We start from the raw sequence: 24,918 nt of genomic DNA, 5'->3' as shown, positions 1-24,918 counted from the left end.
GTTCACTCCTAATTTTCCCCTCATCCCCACCCTCCCAGCCTCTTGTAACCATTATTTCACTCTCTACTTAAAAAAAAAAAAAACACACACACACACACAAAAATTAACATCTTTATTGTAAAAAGAACTCCTAAAAATGCATTAGAAAAATCTAAGCAGAAATTTGGTGAGGGATATGAGCAAGTAAGTCATACACCCCAAAGAAACACAAGTGGTTAATAAGTACATTCTAGGATCTGGTTTCCAGTAAGGATGGGGCTGGCCTGGCCCCTATCTCAGGATCTCAGGCATTGGCTGATTCCATTGCTAGCCTAAATGTGTGGTGGGGGTGGGGCTAAGGCCCAGGCACCAGTCTCAAGACCCCCAGGTGCTGCACTGACTCCGTTACTGGCCTGGATGTGCTGTGGTGCAGGCGAGGCTGAGGCACGTGGTCCACGACTCTCAGGACCCTTGGGCAAGTGTCAGCCTGGCTCCATTGCTACCTGCCAGAGAGAGGATTTTGAATTTTCCCAACAGAAAGAAATGTTAAATATTTGAGGTGATGGATATGCTAATTACCCTGATTTGATCATTACAATACTGAAGTATCACAGTGTACCCCATAATATGTACAATTATTATGTGTCAATTAAAAATAATAATAAAACATGGGGCTGGCTGGTTAGCTCAGTTGGTTAGAGTGTGGTGCTAATAACACCAAGGTCCAGGGTTCAATCCCTGTACAGCCCAGCTGACAAAAAAAAAAAAAAATAATAGTAGTAGGAATAATAATAATCAAATAAACTGATCAGGTAGTTCAAACCTACAGGGATGTGCTATGAATTAAGCAATAGTGAGGCAGAACAATTTTAATAGATTAAATAAGAAACAATTAGTCTGTATACATTTTCCTCTATCTTATACTATCAAATATAAGGCAATAATTGAAACTAGAAGAGATGAATTATCTATGGGAAAGAATATTTAATGAAAAATAGGATATGATGATCACTAGGATCCAACAGAATTATACAAGGAACAATTGGCAATCTTAACATATCCTTTTTTCCTTTTCACGGAGGATGATTATAAAATAAGTTGAAGAAAGTTCTTTGACAAAAGTATCTTGATTTCACGAAGGAATTTGGAGACCTTCTCATGCTACTATGGAACAAATGGATATCACAATGTGGACTGGGTAAAGGTAGGTTAGAACAATTTACCAAGTTGAACAATTGTACCCAAAGTTTTGATGGATAGTTCTACGGCACTCTGATGAGAAAAATACAATGCAGCAAAAGGTCTACTCAAGATTTATATCTTGGAGAAAAGACATGCAGATCAAATCTGCAGATGACAGGTGGTTAGAGCATGGTGTTGTAACACTGAGGTCAAAGGTTCAGAACCCCTTACCAGCCAGCTGCCAAAAATAAAAAAAAGGAAATTTGCCAGTGGCAGTAAGCAATGAGACAGTTTGTGTGAATGACAGAATGACAGATTTAAACTGACCTTGACATTTTGGAGACTGAAATGAAACCTAAAAGAAATAATAGTAAAATGATGAATTAAAAGTGATAGTTACATTAAAATATGGTGAAAACTATCTTAACTGGGCTGAACTCTATGTGTAAAACATAGGGGTCCTTTAATTGATCACAACCTCACTATGAGTCAAGGGCAAGATGCTGCTCCTAAAAATCCAACCTGGTACCTGAAATCAATTCTTATGAACACATTCTCACCTGGGATTTCAGTTTCTCCCTACTGAAGCATTATCTTTTAGTTGTTGAATTCCAAATTTAATTTCTTGGATTTCTTGTTTAATTAAGGTTATTTACTCATACACAGCACCTCTTTTTTTCCTGAACTTTATTCCAGTCCCTAATGGAAAATAGAGACAGCTAATATATAATCCTCTTAAGCATCTAAAAAGGCAAACAATTCTAATTTTGATTCCAAAGTGATTACATGTCAGTATTTGTTTGACAAACCTAAAACTCTTCCCAAGATATAAAAACAAATAGATAAAAACCCCAAAGTGTGGTGCTATAGTCACGTCAGGGCATATAGTGAGCTCTTTCACCCGAAAGTTATTCTTTAAAGTGGAGATTTTAAGTTATATTTCCCCAGTTGTGCACACTTGTGTATTGCTGGTGGGGAGGTAAATCAGTACAACTTTTCCATGAGGCAGTTTGGCAACAAATACAAAATCCTCATGCTCTGCCCTTTCTCTTCACATGCATGAGGAAGTGCAAAGAAAATACTCAGATAATCCCTAATGCACCTTTTACGAACTAGAGAAATGACATCGTAGGCATATCTGGGGCATGTATTCTAAAAACACACTCTTAGGACTGATGGGGAGAAGACCCAGCAATGAAATACCCCAATATACTGGCTTTTAAAAAATGTGTTTAGTAAAGTATTAATTCTTATCTGAATAAAAAAATAAGACTTTTTCTCAAAACATGGATACTATTACTCTACAGACCAGCTGGACTGTAAGACAGACCAGCTGATTCATTCTACAGCAACTCTAGACCACCGTCTCTAACATGCACTGAAATGAGCAGTGGCTCAACCCTTTTTACGGAGCACACGGAGGAACTGCAACTGTGGTATCACGGAGGAAGGGCAACTGTGGTATCCAGAACAGAAAAGAAACTAGTAGCTAAAACATCTCTAAATCTAGAAGGAGCAGTGTAACTTTTGTAACTAACTCCTCTGTTTTAGTCACCTAAAGGTGGAATACCTTTTTAAAATACAGTAGTAGTTTTGAATCCTAGAGGGAAAATGTATTGGCCTTTCCTAATTACTTCCTAATACACTAAAATTAAAAATAACTTCATACTCAATTACTGTGCATTTCTACTGCTTACTAGCATCCTCATGCTGCTTCTTTATTCTGAATTGTGCTATGGCAAGCTTTTCCTTCTCCACAATTATCAGTCTTTTGAATGAATTTTCTTCAATCCTCAATTTCTTCATTTCTAACTCATACCTACTAATTTGTTCCTCCAAGTTCAGGCTCTGTATTTTATGAGAAGTATTTAAAGTCAATACAACCAATTAGGATTTATAAAGAAAACAAAAAGGTACTTTCTAGCATGAACTACAATAAAATACGATTTTAAAATGAGATAAAACTGTTTGAACCCTGACAGCCCAGCAGAGAAATGTGGACTGAACAAAGGTGACAACAGGAAGGCACTAGCGGCACTGAGAAAGAACATGACAACTAGCCAGGTGTTTCATCATGTCATTCTTTCAGCAAGGACTAGAACAGAGGGACACACTGAGATCAGCTAAGAGGCTAGAGCGGAGGGGGTTAATAGGAATAACGAGAAAAGCGTAGACACTAGAAACAATTAAAAGCAGATCTCAATCTTTTTGGGGTGGCTCCTGATGGCAGAGAACGGGATTATGAGTTGAGAAAAAATATGTCAGGCCATCTCCCCTTCGAATCCCCTTTCTTCAAACAAGAAATCATTTATCAAACATAATGTTAGTGATCCTGGGGACAGTCTGGATTATGATGATAAAGCTGAGAAGTGAAAGGGTTTGCAAGCTTCTATCCTGACAAATTTAAATGACAACATTGGCTCTCATTCTTCCAGGCAGAGACTACGTCATAAACTTTACACCTATCCTTACGCCCTCAGTACATGTGAGGCACTAAGTTGGGACTTTATGCTTACTGATTATAAAATCATCTTCAACTGTTAGAAAAAGTTTCAAATCCCATTACTATTTTCCAAAATATATATGGCAATGTAGTATGTTAATTTATTATTCATTTTTATCTGAAGGTTAAAATGGGTCTTGCTATGTTTAAAAGGAAAAGTGTCTTAATTCCTAGAATACACTGCCACATCTACTGTACTATAGAATGATTCTGCTTTTCTTTAGAAAAATAGTAACAAAAAGTGAAAGCAAAATCCAAGGAACTATAGTAAGCTTTTCCTTAATAAAGACAGGAAAATTCTACATAGTACAAACCTCCTCTAAAATACGTTTTGATTTTTCCCTATTATCTGAAAGGTCCTATATTTTCTTTTGATATAACTGCACCTCCAGCTGACATGAGGGCAGGCAGTTAACCATGGTTCCATAGATTTCACACTTCTCCATCACTTCTTGCTTAGAAAGAAAAGAGATAGAGACCACAGTTGGATATTCTCCGTTACAAAACTGCATAATGTCAGTTTGTTTGCTCTTAAATAATTCCTGCGTTTAACACTAAAAGCTTATGAGCAGAGAACAACTAAGTTTCTAGGTTGATAACAAGGCACTATTACTGTCTAAACACATATAATTATGCTTCGTAATCACCAAATATCCTCGAACAAAGGAAAACTGCCATAATTTTTTATTACTTTTTTTTTTTTTTTTTGGCAGCTGGCCAGTAACAGGGATCAAATCCTGGATCTTGGTGTTATCAACACCATACTCTAAAAACTGCCATAATTTTACTAAATCATTCATTGAAGTATCTTCCAAAGGTTATTCATGATGACATTAAAGGAGTTCATTCTGTTAATACTCAAAATATTTCTGATTACTCCTTCGCAATCATATTTCATATTTATAATCTTCCTATTCATTTGTATAACTATTACTATAGCTAATTCTTTTAGAAAGATTAATTCCTCTTCTAAAATTGCAAAATGAACATACAATGGTACTTCAAAAAGTTTGTGGAGGGCTGGCCAGTTGGCTCAGTTGGTTAGAGCACAGTGTCTTAACACCAAGGTCAAGGGTTCAGATCCCTGTACTGGCCAGCCACCAAAACAAAAAAGAAAAAGAAAGAGAAAGGGAAAGAAAAAGTTCATGGAAGATTTGTGTTATCTTTTTAATTGTATTTTTTCATGAACTTTTTGAAGTACTCTCGTATATTTACCACAACCATGGTACGATACAAAGACTTCTGCCCTTTTCCCTGCTAGCCCATCTCTCGTTCTACCTTATTAACCAGCTGGATTTCATCTTCAGTGATGTGCCTAATCATTACTGCTCACTTTTCTATTGACTTTTTCTTACAATTTGTAAATACTCTTTGTATCTTTGCGTAACCTGGATATAATCCTTTTACTTGTTATATGCATTGTAAATATGTTCTAATAGGTCGCTTATCTCTACAGTTCTTGGTTTTCCACTCTTTAATTTTAAAAATCTATCCAGTCTAAGATTATATGTGTTCTCCTGAAATTTCTAAAATTGTTAAATTTTCAAATTTAAAATTTTAATTCACATAGAATTTATTTTCATAAATGGTGCAAGGTATAGGCCTAACTCCCTTTTCTTCTAGATAATAGTTACTTGAGCCAAAACTGTTTTTTAAATAAACCATCCTTTTCCCATTGATACACTTAGCTCTCCATATCCATCAACCGTGGGGTGGGGGCGGTCGACCTGAAACCAATCCCCCATGGATACTGAGGGATGACTGTGCTCAGTTCTATTTCTGGGCTCTCATTTCTGTTCTGGTGATCTTTCTCTATCCTTGTATGATAATCTTAAATTATCAGGAATGACTTGGATAACAAGTTCAGAGATAAACCAGAAATGTTTTTTAATTAACATTTTAAAAGCCTTGCCTCATAAAGGATGCTAAATTATCTACCCACTTCTAATTTTGTCCTGCCTCATCTCAATCCATCTCCCACAGTAACCCAAAACCTTGAACATACCTCATTCCCTACCATCTCACAAAATTCACATATGCTGTTCCCTCTGCCTTGAATGCTCTTTCATGTGTGATTTACTGGAATCACCTGCTCACCCTTCAGACGTTAGCATAAATTTCCACTTCTTCTCTCTTCTACCTGATTCCTCAATACTAAAATGGTCTCTCCCATTACATTATTTCAAAGCACCCTCTACTTCTCCCCCCTCCCCCCACTCTTTTTGGTGCTATTTTTTTAAAAATATTTTTAAATTTGTCAAGCAGCTTTACATTCATAGCAAAATTGATCAGAAGTTACAGAGACTGCTCAATATCCCCTGCTCCTCCACATGCACACCCTATACCTTTTTATCATACATTATTATAATTTGTGATTATATAATTGTTTGTAAAATTGCTGAAAACCTTCCTCCCTTATAATAAAAAAAACTAAATCTCATGAGGACAAAATATTTCTATTTGATCACACATAATACAGCCTCAAAAATTCACTGCCTAATTCAACAAATTTGTTGAAATTATATTTCTTTTTGCCATAACCATTTTAGAGAAGAGCTGCAAATTAAAGGTCAAAAGTTTACAAGAAAGAGAAGTACAGATAATCCAGAAATCAAACAATTAACACATGACTAAACAAGGATTTGCTAAAAAGAAATTAAAAGATAGAAAAGCATTAAAATTAAAAAAGGAAACTCACCCTGAAATTCTTAAGTTTCTGGACTGTATCTTCCATTTTTTCCTTATAATTCTTTAGCTTCTCTGGAGAATCCACCATTTTTGTTTTCAAACTCTCTTGTACTTCTTTCAAAGAAACCACTGACGATTTCAGTTCATTCTGGTGAGAAAACTTTTTTATCATTAGATATAATAAAATTATTTACCATTCCAGTAATTTAAAAAAAAAAACCAAAAAAAACCAAAGAAATTAGAAGAAATCCGCTCCAAGTTCACTGTAGTGAAGATAAAATTAAACTTTGACCATATCACTCACCTGCTTACTTGCTCACCCTTGTCCACAGACCAGACATCAAGCTCCTTAGTGTGACATTCAAGGCCTTTCACTGTGTGCTTCTCGTTCACCTTTCCAATCTCATCTCCCACCAGTTTCCTTCTGCATCCTACAACCTGGTAATACTAGTCTTATGATTAGACAATTCTAGGTGATCTTTCTTTGATCAGTATGGTCTTCCTAGTATATCATTATTCTACTTCTGTCTGCCTGCTGAATTTCTATTGACCTTGAAAATCCTGCTCCCCTTTCCTCTACATTCCTTCCAGAAACAGTACAATTATTGTACATGCAACTCTATACTATAATTATGTTTTTAATGTGTTTCCTAATTGACCAAGCAATTTGAAGCTGTGAAAATTTTTCTTTCTTTACCCACCCCAGTACCCAAACAAAGTAACAGCACTGAGAAGCTCCTCAGTACATGCTTGTTGAATCAAAACAAGTTCCTTTCTTCTCCTGAATTTCAAAAGTGAATGTAACCGTTTGGGGAATTGAAGTGAAGGGTATCTGGGAATTCTCATAAAACTTTGCTGCAAGTCTACAATTTAAAAAAAAAAAAGAAGAAGAAAAAGTTCATATGAACTTCTTCCCAAATTTTGTTTACATTTTTTTGGAGCACTCTATGACTCTATGTACTGACATCGAAGATTTCCCAAAAATATTAAGTGAAAGAACCAATTGACAGATCAACATATAACCCAAATACATTTCTCTAAAAACAGATCAACAAAATAGGGACACATGACTATATGCATCTGTATATGTGCATGAAATGTCATGGAAAAAGGATGGGAAGGATGTCATGTCTAGATGAACTGGGCTGAGAGAAGACAGCCTTTCATATTTGATCTGTCTCTCTCTCTCGGATATTTGATTATTTTATTACAGGGATGTATTACTGAATGTCTTGTGTAATTTAAATTTTTTTTATTTATAAAAAAAGGTTCTTACCTTTTAATCAATTAACTCACAGGCCAAAGGTGAATGTTTAAAATAAAGCATCACTGTTATTTCTGTATATTCTGTTATTTTATAAGAGTTCAGCAAACCACCATGCTATCTACTCTCTTTAAAGGCTCCACAAAATTAGAATTCATTTTCCTTACAATAGCATTTACTTTCATCACTTTTCCTTCCTTTATAAAAAAACTAAAAACTTGATATTATAATTATGAAATGATTTTGTTTTAACCTAGATTTAAATGGGGCAGACACAAAGAAATGAATAACATAATTGAGCCACAGTCAGTACTACTCAGATGAAAGCATTTGCCAATAAAAAGAATGACAGAAAAATAAGGAATATATAACACCAAAGTAAATTTCAGATGGACCTAAAGTATAAGTGTTAAAATAACAGGGAAAGAAAGTACAATGAGAAAATATGTATAGTATTAAAAAATAAACTGATGAATGGGACGAGACTTTCTGTGTAAAGAATTAAAGCCAAAAACCATAAAGGCCATATCTATAAATTTTACTACATAAAAATATAAACCTTCTAAAAGGAAAAAAATCATAAATTTGAAAAACAAAGAAATAGAGAGTTCATATCTCAATTCATGGAGTTTCTTAAAAAAATAAAATAAGGGACACAAACAAGTAGGTTACAAAACAGGAAATAATAACAAATCACTGAGTAAGATAGTCAAAAATCACCAGAATTAAAGAAATCAAATTAAAATGAGTTTTTATTTTCTCTATAAGAGTGACAAAAATAAAGAGAAAACTAAAGACAACCAGTTTTGGAAAGGGTATAGGGAAAGGGGCACCCTCATATTCTACTGGCAGGAATATAAATTGGTATCTTTCTAGAAGTCAGTTTGGCAACATGGGTCAATTTTAAATGAGTCTTTCCTTTGACCCAGAAACTCTAAATTTAGGAATTTATTCTAAGATAAAAAGCAGCCTGTGTACTGGCCAGTTTAAAAAAAAAAAAAATTTACTATAAAGCTAAACTAATCAAGGTACTGTGCTTGGCATAAAGATTGGCACGTAGATCAACAGAGTAGAAGAGTGAGCCCAGAAATAGATTCATATATACTTATATATAGGGTCAAGTGATTTTTTAAATACACTTTTTCAGAGCAGTTTTAGGTTCACAGCAAACCTAAGCAGGAAGCAGATAATGTTGATATACCCCAGGTGCCCATATAGGTACAGCCTCCTCCAACATCATCCCCCATCCACAGTTTACGTTAAGGTTCACTGTTGCTGTTGTACATTCTATGGATTTGGACAAATGTATAATGACATGTAACCATCACGACAGTGTCACACAGAACAGTTCTGTTGTCCTAAAAATCCCCTGTGCTCTGCTTCTTCATCCCTCCCTCCCCCCAGTCTCGGGCAACCACTGATCTCTTTACTGTCTCCATAGTTTTGCCTTTTCCAGAACGTCAAATAGTTGTGTAGCCTTTTCAGTCTGGCTTCTCTCACTTAGTAATATGCATTTAAGATTCCTCCATATCTTCTCATGGCTTGATCACCCCTTTCCTTTTAGAGCTGAATAATTTTCTATTGTCTGGCTGTCTGCAGTTTATTTAATCACCTATTGAAGGACATCTTGGTTGCTTCCAAGTTTCATAATTGTGAATAAAGCTGCTATAAACATCTGTGTGTAGGGTTTTTTGTGAATATAAGTTTTCAACTCATTTCAGTAAATACCAAGGAGCATGACTGCTGGATCACACGGTAAGAGTATGTTTCATTTTGTAAGAAACTGCCACACTGTCATCCCGCCAGCATAGGATGAGAGGTTCCTGTTGCTCCACATCCTCATCTGCATTTGGTATTGTCAGTGTTTTGGATTTTTGCCATTCTAATAGGTGTGTAGTGATTGATCAATTGATTTTTGACAAAAAAGTTCCAAGGTAATTCCATCTTCTCAAAAGGGAGCGTAAGAATAATTTGATTTCCCTAAGCAAAAAGAAACAATAAACCTTAACCTTTACCTCATACCATATGTAAAAATTCAAACATAAACAATAAAAACTAAAACCATAATACTCCTGAAGCAATATACAGGAATAAAACTTAGCAACCTTGGATCAAGCCAAGATTTCTTAACAAGACACAAAAAAAAATCACAAAAGAAAAAAATTGGTCAATTAGAATCTTTAAAATTGAAGTTTATTTTGCCCTTTAAAAGACACTGTTATGACACTGAAAAGGCAAGTAACAGACTGGGAGAAGATATTTACATAACACAGATCTGATAAACAACTTGTTTCCAAAATATCTGAAGGAGGCTTTTACAACCCAATAAGACAACCAACTCAATTTTTAAAAACAGGCAAATATTTCAAACAGAAACTTTACCAGAGAAAATATACAGATAGCAATAAGCATATGAAAATATGCTCATTGTTATTAGTCATCAGGGAAATTGAGATACCACTACACATCTTCTAGAATAGCTAAAATTAAAAACTTACAGTACCAAGTCCAGCTTGGACATGGAGCAGCTGAAACTGTCACACATTGCTGGTGGTGATGCAGCCACTTTGGAAAACAATTTGGCAATTTCTTAAAAACTTAAGTATATACTTACCACACGAACCAGCATTTCTACTCCTAGGAATTTACCCAGAGAAATGAAAATATGTCCACGTAAAGAATTGTGTGCTAATGTTCACAATGGCCAGATGTTAGAAATAATTCAGGGCTGAACGGTTAGCTCAGTTGGTTAGAGAGCGGTGTTATTGTTACAGAAGACTTCGACAGAGAAGCAGTCGGCACTCAGGGGGTTGAAAAGTCAGGTATTTTTATTACACCGGCTGGCCCAGATGAGCTAGCGCTTCAAAATCTGAGCCTCGAGCTTAGGTCTTATAGGGCTTATATAGGCGGACTCTTCTGGGCTCTTTTAAGTTTTGTTCTCTCAGCATTCATGTAGCCAGTACAGTAGTCATTGCAATAAGCAAGCACGTTTACAAAAGCAGGAGTAGAGCCATTGATTATCAGTAAAGCTACAATAAGTAGGTTCTGTTCAAAAGGCAAAACAAGCTATTGAAAGAATTAATTTTGTATTTTTCCAGCATTATAGCACCAAGGTCAAGGGTTTGGATCCCAGTACCAGCCAGCCACAAAAAAAAGAAAAGAAAAAGAAAAAAGAAATAATTCAAACATCTATCAATTGGTCAAAGGTTAAACAAATTGTGATATATACTTACAACAGAATACTCCAAAATAAAAAGAAACAAAATACTAATAAATGCAATAACATGGATGAATCTCAAAAGCATTGTGCTTAAAACAGCCAGACACAAAATACTATAGACTATGTAATGTCATTTATATGAACTTCTAGAAAAGTCAGTACTATAGTGATAGAAAGCAGTGCTTGCCACGGAATGGGAGTGGCCAAAAGAGACTGACTACAAAGGGACATGAAAGAACTTCTGGGGATCACGGAAATATACATATATTCTATATATGACTGTGGCAGTGGCTAGACAACTATATACATCTGTTAAAACTCATTTTAGAGGGGAGGGAAGAATCGGTAAAGGGACATGAAAATCAACTACATTGTTTATTGATTAAAAAAACCCAAAAACTCATTAAAAATTTTACATTTAAAATTGGTGAATTTTATTGTATGTAAATTTTGTCAATAAACAACAAAAAAAGTAAGAGATCCAAAAGTGGATAAAAAATAAATTTTTAAATAGCACACCAAATCTCTTGCGACATAAAATAACTTGATGGATAAATATTACAGTGAAATGAATTAAGGAACACTTAAATAAAGCTAGAACTTTACATTCTAATATAACATCATGACTATTATTAATTCTAAAAGATAATTTCTTCATGGTAAAATGTAATTGTTACATTTGATGAAACTGGCATGATGAAACCACTATGCAATGTCACAGTTGCATATTATTTGTATTCCTATTCCCAAATTTATAGAACATTTTTAAAGGTAAGGAGTTAAGAAGAAATAGAGAAAAACAGCTTTTCTGTGGACCTACAAAGGGAAAAATTTCCAATCACAGGATATAAAAAAATTCATCCCTAAGAATGGTTTATACTTGGTCTTTTCCATACAGGAGGACATCAAGCAAAGGGACAGAATACACTTTCTAAAGCCAATTTCCTTTAGGGTTTTTTTTTTTTTTTTTTTTTTTTACCTTTATCAATGGAAAGGTGAAATGGTATACTGACCGAGAATTGCTTAAATTCTCACGAACTTGGATGTAGAACATCAGTAGTCTTAAAGTCATTCACCTGGCAGATGGGCAGAAATGAGTCTCTTGAAGAAGAAGTGGAGAAAAAATATTGAAAAGCATATTATAAATTATATTCTAAGCATAGGATATAAACATCCTATTTTCAAAAAGAGATTTTTGGATATATTTCTCAATGACAAAGGACCAAGTCCTAAGTCTACTACAAAGCATAATTCCATAGCTCCGAAATCTCTTTTTTCTGTGTGTTACTTAAGTATTCATGCAATACCAAGATATAGTGAAAGATTCTAATAAACCACACACACAGTCCTGGAGACACTAAGACGCTTTAAAAACTCAAAACCCTCCACAATGATAGCAAACAATTTTAGATTTACATCTTAGAACTTCAAATAAAAGCATCCTGAGGAAGTGCCAGAGATGGAGGCAGTTCGGTTTGGTGGAAGTCTTCAACTTTGAATGTATATGGGATGGAGTGGAGAGGAAGAAGATAGCAATTCCTTCCCAAAGAAAACCATGTCATTAAGAAAGTTTAATGTGTTATAAATATAGACTATAGCTTATGTTTATAGAACTCTGACACTACACTGTGAGATCCCAGTAAGCCAAGACCTTTTCATTTTGATATCTCTGCCCACACCTAGCAGAATAGCAACAGTTAACTGTACTAGGAAGAGGAGCAGAAATAGCAGCCACTGCCTCAGCCACTCTCTGAAATACCTGTTTAACCACCTGCAGATCCCCTGCCCTCATTCAATTTTGTGAACAAATTGAAATGGCCCACAATTCTGGAAATCTTCTTTAGGCTCCTAATGTTTCTTAGAATATTAGGGTTAAAAAGCTTTGGCAACTTGCTTCACCTCCAGTAAATGTAGGATGCCATACTAAAAGATGACTGACAAATAACTTCCAGGTTCTGCTTGAACACTCCAAAACATGACAGAATTCACTAACTCTCAAGGCAACTTTCTCCCACTTTAACGTGGCTCCAATAATTAGATAACTCTTCTTCATACCTTGTAGAAATAAGTTTGTTGTAATTTTTTCCTAATGGTCCTATTTCTAGTCACTGCAACTAAATAGAATATATTAATGCCTGTTTACACGGCACCACTTGCAAAAATGTAAAGAAAACTCTCATGTCTCTGCTAAGCCCTCTGTCCTCTAAGTATAATTTCTTTACGTATACCCACTCCTCATACATAACACAGCCACACTGTTTTACGAACTTTACCATCCTACTCTCCTTCCCCTAAAACACACCTGTTTTGTCAATGTCTTCTTAAAATATAATGCCCAAACTGGGTACAGGACTCCAGATATCGTCTGCCTAGGACAAAGTATTAATACAGTAGACAGTGGCCTCTGCTGATCTAGTCTACAACTGTAGCACTGACAAATATATATTTGTAATCAACTGAAACTCTGAGAACTTCTTCAACATGACCCATTTATATCAAGCCAGGACATCCCCATGTTCTTCTTACATAATTGATTACTTGAACTGTAAGCAAGGATTTGTATTTTCTACTACTGAATTTCATAATTGCAAGCTTGCATTTTAGAGCTAGGAACTTTTTTGAATCTACATTCTGATACCTCACATATTAAATGTCCCTTTCAGCATAAATATGCATTCTATATTCTCATCTAAGTCATAGATTTAAACTGTTGATAAAAAGACTGGGCCAAAGAAAGACTGCAGAAAAAGTCACTTTTCTTTTTGAAAACAAGCTACATCTGATTGTGATTATCATAACAGAGAGAAAGAGTAGGTGTAAAATATCTTCATAATTATTGTCGTACATCCCTTTCCTCTCTAATATGCTTTGCACACTCTGCTATCAGATTAATCTTTATAGAACATCTAATGCATCATGGAACATCTGTACAAAAACACTTCAGTTACTCACCTTACCCACAACATTTAATTCAAATTTTTCTGCTTGGTTTCTCAAACCTTTTATAATCTAACGAACTTTATGCTCCAAGTTAGTCTCCTCCAAGGTGTTTCCCAGACTTCCAATATTTCATTTTGGAATCGCCTACCATATCCAAATCCTACTGTTCTTTCATAGTACAATTGCAGTTCCAATTCATTCATACGTGTATATGGGGAGGAAGAGAGAGAGAAGGGGAGACGGAGAGAGAAAGAGATATTCCAACTATATAGTTTGAGCTCTTAGGCGGGGTAAAGTATATAAATGACCTAATATATGTAATGTGACCCTCTGACTCCTTAGCAAGTAGCAGAGATTAACTGCTAATTGCCATTCCTGTTTCTCTTTTATTTGCAACACTACGATGATAAGTAGAGTAAATATGGAAAGAATACATGTTAAAATTTACACTCTTCGTTTTGCTAAAATAAACTAGTTTGTGAAATCAACATTCCAGGAGGCAGAGATTAAACAAAAACAAACACAAATAACTGCCAACCTCAATGAATCACGTAAAAATTCCTTAAATTCATACAGGGAAAAAAAAATCGTGTTATGCATGCGTAGTGCATACATATACTGCTCTCTTTGACTTCTGTGTTAAGTACGACATTTCTGCCTTTTGATTCATGGTTTTGGATTTGGTTAAGAGATAACTTTGAGCAACCGAAATCTCTAGAAAGGCGACAAGCACCTGCAACCGAATAAGCCCCGTTACCACCACCCTTCCAAATAAACGGACTAAAAAACATACATAAATACAGGCTTACATTGACCAGCTTCGGGTCAAGTCTCTTCTTCCACAGTCTATGCTTCAGCAGACCAAACCCATATCGTTTGGCAGGAAAGGAGCTCAGGTTGCTTCTGGATCTGAAATCAGAAGGAACTGCGGGCTCCACACCTCCCCGGCGCCGCGCACCACGGAAACACCGCCAGGCCCAGCGTCCGCCCGCCTCGGCCCGCTCCCCCGTCCTCCCGCGCCTCTCGCGATCGTCTGCAACGCCGGCGGCCCACGGACCGCCGCCGGGTCGTGCCGCAGCCGCAGGCGCAGTCACAACCAGCAAGCCCCAGCTCGGCGCTCTTCAAACCCACCGCCTCCGCCCCTGCCCCGCCCCCTTCCGCCCGTCCGCCCCGCCCCCTTCCGCCCGTCCCTCTTCCGGCTGCGCAGGCCGGCCGTGCTCCGTAGGCTCCGGCGGGAGGGCGTGAGCCGGGACTGCGCGGCGCCCGCGGAACCCTGCTTCTCGGCGTCGGTGTCCAGTCGGAATTGGATTCCGCGGGCAGGGCCGCGCTGCGTGGGGAAGGGTTGGGCCTGGGTGCTCCGCGGTGCCGGCGACTCCCCGGAGCTGCGGAGAGCCTTCGAGGGGCTGAGTAGAAGAGCGCGGGCGAGCGAGGGTTTCAGGAGGCTTCGGCCAAGCTCAGGGCGCCAAGGAGAAAGGACGGGAGGCACAGAGGTGAGTCGGAGAGTGCCAGAGGGGTGACCGTTTGCCGAGCATTGATTTGAGCCGGGTTCTGCGTCAGATGCTTGGAGGCATGGTCTCCTGTAGGCTTTGTTAGAGGGGAGAGCGGGGGCGGGTAGATACCCTCTGTCGCCTCAAAGGCGGCCTCTAAATCTGGAAGGTGATGCGACTGACCCACAGCTGCGCACGGTAGTTCACACGCAACATAGCCAGGGTATGGGCACCGATCTTCTCATTCTGCTGTATGTTGACCTAAAAGAAACTGAGGCCGAACATATAAAGCATAGGATTTATTGAGCCAATGTGACGATTGCAGCTGGAGAAATGCATAGACCAGGTCGCCCGAGAAGTGTCCTCCGAAGAGTGCCAGCAGAGCTTAGCACTGCATAATCACAAGAAGGGGCAGAAACAGGGGACAGCCCCGCCTAATCACTTCACTTTTTTCTATTGGCTGTATGTGACGTATAGATTCGGGATTGTTTCTAGGTTACATCCTACATGCGGGAATCTAGAGTAAGGATTACAAGAGCATTCTAGGTTATTTTGTGACGTTCTAGTGTCAGCACACCTGCATCTAAGTAAAAATGATCTTATGATAACGTTTTCCAGGACTTGCAGATGTGACTCCTCATTTATTACCAGATCTCCCAAGGCATTATAATTTAGCTGACCTGGGCAAAGCAGATTTTTCTGTTGTTGTTATCAATAAGCATGACCTTGAGAGGTGGGTGGAAGGAACCTAACAGGTCAGCTAGCCAAATCCTTTGACTTTGACAGGTAGGAATACTGAGCTCAGAGAGAAGTGATTTGATCCCCATTACAAAGTCAGTGGCACTGCCTAGGGTAGAACCCTAGTCTCCTGATCTTAGCTTCTCCCTCTCTCTATTCATTCCTGCGCAGGAGCCAGGTACTCCAGTTGCTTTCCGCCGCTGAACTGTTCCACAAACTTGCATGTCCCTGAGTGAGTTGGATTTTTCAGGTAAGGGACCCTGAAATCTGTATTTTTCACATGGGTTTTCCGGCAAGAGTCAACACAGTACACTTCATACATCACATCAGGGTCCTTGCAGCTAAAGGAATGATGGGCCTAGTAGTCAGGGGGAAAGGCCATTAAGTTTCATTGAGGTTTGGGGCACCAGAGGACATAATAGGATTTGCATCTTGTTATAGGCTACAGCACTGTTTGGTCACAGTGGTATGTTGGATGTGGAGTCTGGACTGAATTATGTGAAAAACAGTGCTACAAAGGTTGTGTTGAAAATAGAAACAAAATCTGCTGCTTTCTTGTGTGGATTGAAGGACTATACCTATGGACATAGAAGTCTATATCAATTCTAAATAAAAATACATTTTATATTTAGTAGTTTAGGGCTTTCTTTTTTTTCCCCCCCTGTCTTCTTAATCATGTTAGACTCAAAGTCAATCTAGTAAAACACAAAAGTAGGTTAGGAAAATCGTCTTTAAAAAAATATCAGAGAGGACAGTGAGGAAAGGAGAAAAAAAGACCTTCTCATTGTACCTTATGAAATCAAATTGATTACTTATGCATGCACATCCTCCACTTGACCACATCTCCTAGAGGCAGGGATGGGGAGCACAGTAAAGCGGCTGAGAGCACAGCTCTAGAGAAAAGAATTGGATGTAGATCCCTGACTATATCACTACCTGTGTGGACTTGGACAAGTTGTTTAACCTAACTGAATTGGTTTCTGCATCTTTAAAATAGTAACAGTCCTGTCAGCTTTACAGGGTATCGTGAAGATTAAGCAAATTAGTTCATGTAAAGTGCTTAGTGAAGTGCCTGGCAGCGCTGTGAGCACTTGATAAGCATTAGCTGTTATTTTGACTATTATTATTTGTACATGGTCCCTAGTAAAATATCTTGCAAGTGTAAGTGCTCAACAAATGCCTGAACTGTTGTTGGAAGTCTAGACAAGGAAAAAGTGACATACATGAAAGCCAAGATTACAGTGGACCACATGGAAAGAGAAGAACAAGGTGAAGGAAGAAAAGAGCAGGGCAACCATTTCATTGTGCCTACAATAAAAAATTGTTTATTTGGGGGGATAATTTTGCTACACATATAGCAAATTGATAGTTATATTAGAAGTGAAATTATTTGTGGAAAAAACTGAGTGTTTATTCAAATTGTCTTAATTACAAGGGAAAATCTTTTTCAAAAGTTGGTTGCCTGATTCTGGTTAGTTTGAGGTAGAGAATGAAGCAGCAAAATTCTCACTGTAGACTTTCTAGAGTTTTGTCATCATTCATAAAAACACTAACTACTGCAGAAAAGTAAAGTCCATTATTTTTTCTGGCTGTAGCATCGTACCCTCCGTGCACTGCATCCGCTCTTCTGTTTCATTTTCCCTGTCAGCCCTCCTGCCGTTGCCTCCCCTCCCAGCCTAATCTGCATGGTTTATCAGCATCCAAACTCCCTGTGTCCAATGCCTCTGACCCAGGTGCCTGTCAAAACCTTATCCCTGAATCTATTCTACAAATCCCAGCTGGGCGCCCTGTAGAAAGTAACACGAAATGACATACAACAGATTCTCCGTCTCCAGCTTCAGCCCTCTCCCTGACTCTTAACAATCCTTAAATGCATCATTAGTCAGTTCTCTATCCTGTAACTTTCAGTGGTTTCTCACAAACTTTACCACTTTCCTCAGTCCCCTTCCCAGCTTCAATTCTGCTCTTCATTAGAAGGTAACCGGAGCGGTCTAAAAGACATTTTTCAAGCACTTGACACATATTTGTGTGCATCTGCAACTTGTTGCACCTGTTTCCTTTCTAGACTGCACCTAAAGGCTGAATGACAGACCTGTGAGGACTGAAGGGACCTTTGAGTGACAAGACAGGGATGCTCACTGAGACCATGGCAGCCTGCAGCTGGGCCGTTATCTTTAATACACATGGTGTTCCTGTGGGAGCTAGTGCTTTAAAGAAATCTCTTTTTTAGGGCCGAGCCCGTGGCGCACTTGGTAGAGTGCTGCGCTGGGAGCGTGGTGACGCTCCCACCGCGGGTTCGGATCCTATATAGGACTGACTGGTGCACTCACTGGCTGAGTGCCAGTCACGAAAAAACGACAAAAAAAATAAATAAATAAATAAAAAATAAAAGTAACTTTAAAAAAAAAAAAAAAAAAGAAATCTCTTTTTTAAGTGAGATGGAGTCCATGCTGTTATATCTGCTTTGTTTGTAGCAGATTAGTAAGGATGAAAAAGGTCTAATGTGGTAGGAATAGGTGAAATATTAAGACTGGATCCTATTTTCTGCTTGCCATCAGTCACCCATTCATTGGTATAGAGACTCCCTAGGAGCCACAGGCATTTCCAGTGCCTTCTCCCCAGTAAGTTGATGATGCCATCATGGAGCATACACCTTGACTTCCTGCCTCCCCACTTCCCTCAGTGCCACAATATCTACCTCTCATTTGTCTATCTCAGAAAATAAAATGTACTTCTTCTACCACTGCTGTTGATCACTGCTGCTTTTTCTGGACCTCTCTGCTGCATTTCATACCATTGATCAGACCCGCCTTGAGACCTAACTCCTTTTGCATCTCCCCCATTTTTTCTACCTGTGCATGCTTCTTACAGGGCCTTTTCTCTGCCTGTCCTTTAAATGGTATTCTACCCTTGAGTTGTTTTTCTGTCTGTATCTTCCTCTTGGGCAGTGTTCCCTCCCATTGTTTAAACTTATTTGCTCCCGGATCCTAAAACAACCGCTATTCCTGACCTTTCTCATGAGGTTTAGAATTTCATTTCCTCCACTTGAGAGGGCTCTTCAAACTCTAAAGTGTTCTTTCCTTCATTTCCACTACCAATTCTATCTCCCTGCCTTACCACCCCCACCTACACCCCAAAGCTGTCTTGTAAGTAGCAGCCAGAATGACCAGAATCAAATGTCAATCTGACCACTCCACTTGCCTGTTTAAATTTCTGCACACACCCCCTCCAGTCACCTCCAAGGTAAAGTCCAGCTTGGCATGCTCAGGCCTCTGTGGTCTTGCCACGTCTGCCATCAAACCCACTTCCCATTCATGAGGCTGTTTTACACTTTGAAACCTTTTCTCATTCTGTTGACTCCATCTGGACTGTCCATATTTTCTTTGCCTGACTCTTCTTTATCCTCACCTATTTTTCAGAGGTCTTCCAAGAAGCCTTTCCTTATTCCATAGTCTGAGTTAGCTACCTTTTCTCCTTGCTTTTTTGGCATTTATTTATTCATTCAAAAAATATTCACTGGGCTTTTATTTTGTGCCAGACACTGAGCTAGATACTGGAAATATAATAGCAAACAAGCAAATGTGGTGATAACCAATCTAATACCTGCCCCCGGAAGAGCTTACAGTCTCTTAGGAAAGGAAGACAGATAACTAAAGGAAAAAAAAAAAAAAGCAGTCCCATCTGCTGATTGGATCCATGTTTGAGAATAGCCAGGAACTGGCCAGGTTCAAGGGTGAAGGGCAACTGTTCTAGATAAAGGTAACAATGTTTGTGAAGGCCTGGGCAGGACAGGAGAAAAATATAGGAACTGAGAGATTTTAGATGGGACTGGAGAAGTAAACAGCAACCAGATCATGAAGAGCATTACTAGTCATAGTAGAGTTAGGGCTTCTGAAGGGTAATAGTAAGTCTGAGTGACTTCAACATGATTAGGTTTGTATTTTACATGATGAATCTGGCTACTGAGAAAAAGGAAGTAAAGAACAGCAACACAAGAGGGAAGGAAACCAGTTAGGAGATCATTGTAGTAATCCAGGGGAGAGAATATGGCAGCCTGTACTAGGGTATTGCCAGTGTAGATAGAAATAGACCAGAAGAATGCAGGAATTTGAAGTGGCAGAACTGGGTGGCTGATTAGATTGTGAGGGTAGAGATGGAAGCATGGATGACAGAAGGATGGGGTTCCATAAGCAGGCTTGAGTGAAGGCAAGGACTGCCCTATTTGCTGTCATGTATTCACAGCTTAGCATAAGTCCTTAGAAGAGGGGGTTCATGGAAAAAGCATATCATGAGAAAACTATGCATGGATTTCAAATTTTTTTGCACAAAAATAAACTTGTACTAACTTGTTATAACATGTCTGAACAGGATCTAGTTTAAGGCACTAAGAAGGATAAGACGTCAGTATGAAAAGCAACGTGAATTCTGCTAAAATTGAAGCAAGAACAAACATCAAGTTTATGGTGAAGCTTGGGTGGAAGAGTGGTGAAATCATTGATGCTTTAAGAAAAGTTTATGGGGACAGTGCCCCAAAGAAATCAGCAGTTTACAAATGGATAACTCGTTTTAAGGAAGGACGAGATGACGTTGAAGACGAAGCCCGCAGTGGCAGACCATCCACATCAATTTGCGAGGAGAAAATTAATCTTGTTCGGGCCCTAATTAAAGAGGACCGACGATTAACAGCAGAAACAATAGCCAACACCATAGACATCTCAATTGGTTCAGCTTACACAATTCTGACTGAAAAATTGCAGTTGAGCAAACTTTCTGCTCGATGGGTGCCCAGATTGTTGCGCCCAGATCAGCTGCAGACAGGAGCAGAGCTCTCAATGGAAATTTTAAACAAGTGGGTTCAAGATCCTGAAGCATTTCTTCGGAGAATTGTAACAGGAGGTGAAACATGGCTTGACCAGCGTGATCCTGAAGACAAAACACAGTCAAAGCCGTAGCTACCAAGAGGCGGAAGTGGTCCAGTCAAAGCAAAAGCAGACTGGTCAGGAGTGGAGGTCGCAGAAACAGTTTTTTGAGTTGCTCAATGCATTTTGTTTGTTGACTTTCTGGAGGGCCAAAGAATGATAACGAGTGCTTATGATTTATCAGAAAAACGCCTGGGAAAGCTTTACCAGAGAGTTCTTCTCCACCACAACAGTGCTCCTGCTCATTCTTCTCTTCAAACAAGGGCGATTTTGTGAGTTTTGATGGGACATCATTAGGTATCCACCTTATAGTCCTGATTTGGCTCCTTCTGACTTCTTTTCATTTGCTAGTTTTAAAACATCTTTAAAGGGCACCCATTTTTCTTCAGTTAACAAAGTAAAAAATGCTATTGACATGATGAAATTCCCAGGACCTCAGTTCTTTAGGGATGGAGTAATTGGCTGGTATCATTGTCTTGAACTTCATGGAGCTTATGTTGAGAAATAGTTTTTGACTTTTTTCTTTTAATCCCATTTTTTCCACGAACTTTTTGAAGTCTCCTCACACACTGTAGATGCTTGATAAATACCTATTGAATGAATGAGTTTTCTGGCTGGAGCACCTAGATGAATTGGGTGCCATTCTCTGATTTAGGTAACAGAGGCAAGCTCATTTGGGAGGTGACTGGTGGTTCAGTTTTGGACATGTCCAGCTCAAGGTGCCTATGAAACATATGCATGATATTGTTCAGCTACATGGTAATTGGAAGAATGATTCCGAAACTCAAGAAGACTGCTCTGAGGTGAATTCTTTGCATACTTAAAAAGAGTTTGTATTATATCAAATGATACATTTGAGCCTGTTTCCACTATGGCACAATGCTGGTTCTTAATGACCTTTGATTCCCCAGCACCTACCACCATTCCTGGCGCAAACTGGGCACCATTCAACCTGTTGTTGAACTGAACTATTCCTTTTAAACACAGTACATCTAACATGAGAAAGTAGTAGTAGTAGCCACTGAAGAGAGAAACTGGGGGATCAGGGTGAAAAAGAGACTTTTTTTTTTATTGTATGTGTTTTGGTTCCTTTTCCTTCCCCCTCCCCATGTGCTTATATTTCCTGAGAAATAAAAGGATGACAAAAAAGTGTTCCATTCAATTCGTACAGTCTTAAAACTGAAAACAATACTCCAACTATGGTCTGATCAGTATAGAGTGTGATATCATAAGGCTATATGAAATCATATTAATATTTTGACCACGTCACATTATTGACTGATTTACAGATTCTATGGTTTATTATTGATGCTATCATTCAATTTACTTATATGAATTATAAATATTGAATTCTTAAAAATGATGACTGACCATGAATAGCAGGCTGAAGTGAAATTATGAACACACATTTCATATTAAGGGCACCAGACAGAAAATCTTTGAAATTATATATTATGAGGTATAGACAAAATCTACAAAAGTGAAGGAGCATCATAGTTTTATAGCTGCCTAACATTTGAAAAGAAACAGTGTGTCTCTCCTGTCAGCCAGCATTTTGGGCTTGCTAACATTACAAGTAACATTTAATATGCAAAACCCTTTCTTCACAAGTGTTGGGATATCCTTTGCACATCTTCAGTTAATTATGAACCAATAGGTAAAATATATGATGCTTTTACATATTTTTGAAATAGTAAATTATTAGTGCATAATTTTATATAAATGATCAGGGCCATATAAATACTGAAAATTACACTCATTAAAGGAGATGGTAAATTCTAGTAACACTTTTGTATGTACAGCATATTCATTGGGTGGCACTTTTGTATTAATGTTAACTACACACTGAAAGGTTACTTTCTTTTTCATGAATAAACAGAATTAGAGCGATAAACATCAAACACCATGCTCTGAATGGAAAAAAATAAATGCTAAATGTATTGGCTTTAAAATACATGTTTAGATTTCAGGCTTATGAAGAAAAATAGCATTAAATTCAAAGTAACTGTCTGCTTTTAATTACCCTTTAATCATTTTGGGCCAGTTAATCCACTTCACTCCTCAGCTGTGTTCAGCTCTGTTTTGGAAACTGAGCTATACATTTGCAGTACTTTAAGCAGTATTTTGTTAAGCATTCGCATGGAATTTTTAGTTTGAAGCCATAAAACATGTGCCCTTTGCTAATTTGTGATGAGCTCTAAACCAGATCCAAGGAAGCAAAACATTGGTATGTTATACTCTAACCCTTCTAGTATCCTTTCCCCAACTTTTTTTTTTTCTTCCAAATTTTATTTTGTCAATATACAATGTGGTTGATTATTGTGGCCTCCTCCTCCTCCTCCTGAACTTTTACATAAAGCTATATTAATTTCATATATAGTTAGTACAGAAAAGCTTAGGAATTATCAGCCTGAACAAATTGGATATTCAAAATATTTGTCCAATGTGATATTTTTTAAAGTCAATTTTTATCCTTTAGATATTTCCAATATTGGTATTTCAGTAGCCTGTGGTGTTTTCAGTTATTTCAAGGTAAAGTTAATGAGAATCTCAGAAAAAAAATATAATATTAATGTACTCTAATTTTAAAACTCTTTGTAATATATAAGTTTTAAGGGTGTCTTAGTCTGTTTGGACTGCTGTAACAAAATACCATAGACTGGGTGGTTTATTAACAACAGAAATTTATTTCTCACAATCCTGGAGGCTGGAAATTCCAAGATCAGTGCAACAGCAGATTTAGTGTCTAGAGAGGGTCCACTTCCTGGTTCAGAGATGGCACCTTCTAACTGTGTCTTCACTTGATAGAAGGGGCAAATGAGCTCCTTTGGGCTTTTACAAGGGCACTAATCCCATCATGAGAGCTCCACCCTCATGACCTCATCACCTCCCAAAGGCCTCACCTAATATCATCACTTTGGGAGTTAGGATTTCAACATCTGAACTTTGTGGGGGCACAAACATTCAGTCCATAACAGAAGTGGAAGTTTAAAAAAATGAAACCAGTGATAATGGAGTATCACAAATTAAAGAAGTCTGGGGATAACTAGCATTTTTGTCACAGTTCTGGTGTCATGTTATCATTCCCATGGATTCTTTTATGATAATGATTTTGATTATTTAGATTAAATCTTATATGGACTCTATTCAATAATCCCTTAGAAGAAAATCACTTCTAAATTCTCAACATCTTAGCTCCTAATCCCGTTTTCCCTCAAAAAAGGAGACTGTGAGTCTGCATTAAGCGGGACTGGTTAAAGGAGAGATCTTCACACACACTTGGGGTGGTGACAGCATGGCAGCTTGGTGAGCTCTGAATGGGGTACCCTCCTCCCAGCAGTCGCCAGACCCACTCTGTGACTTTGGAGAAGTCATTTCTTCTGTTTGGGCCTCACTGGGAGAAAAAAAGCTGGATCCCTAATCCTCTTCACACTAAAAAAATTGTATAAATTCTAGAAGAAATGAGGAAGTGGGGCCCTTCTCAGCATGCCACAAAACCCCGAAAACATTAAGGAAGAGATAGATAGTATGTGACTACACAGAAATTTTAAAACATCACTATGGGACAAAAAATACCATAAACAATTCAAAGACCAAGAACAAACTAGGAAAATGCACTGGCAGCATATACGGTGGGCAGAGAGGCCATTTCCTCCTTTGACAAAGAGCACATACAAACTGACGTCACTGGGACTCCTTTCCTCATCTGTAACACAGGGGATTGGGCCATTGCTCGCCAGTACCGCGCTGTCACTGGCACAGCCCCACTCAGCTTGCTGGGGCGCCCCGTGTTGCTCAGGCCTGACCGAGAAGAGCAGGGGTCCCTCCCAGCGGACTCCCAGCTGAGCCGGCCGCCTGGTTGTCCCCAGCCCAGAGCGGGTTCTGAGGGCAGGTGGGGTGGGGCAGTGTGGTGTGGGACGAGATGAGGGCTGTCCCTGCTGACTCCAACCTGCCCTCACACTGAAGGCCCTGAGGACTTTTCCAGCTGAGCCTAAAGC

At 38.4% G+C, this 24,918-nt stretch overlaps 1 long non-coding RNA gene across 1 annotated transcript; it reads left to right on the top strand.

Annotated features, from left to right (window-relative positions):
- Nucleotides 1-15,014: 15,014 nt before the first annotated feature.
- Nucleotides 15,015-22,058, top strand: LOC134370143 (uncharacterized). Its single transcript, XR_010022648.1, has 3 exons — nt 15,015-15,266; nt 16,173-16,251; nt 20,370-22,058. It is a non-coding gene; the product is annotated as an uncharacterized LOC134370143 (long non-coding RNA).
- Nucleotides 22,059-24,918: the final 2,860 nt, after the last annotated feature.

The sequence above is a fragment of the Cynocephalus volans genome, chromosome 2 (assembly GCF_027409185.1).
Source record: "Cynocephalus volans isolate mCynVol1 chromosome 2, mCynVol1.pri, whole genome shotgun sequence".
NCBI classification, from domain to species: domain Eukaryota; kingdom Metazoa; phylum Chordata; class Mammalia; order Dermoptera; family Cynocephalidae; genus Cynocephalus; species Cynocephalus volans.
This window is presented reverse-complemented; position numbering and strand designations above follow the sequence as displayed.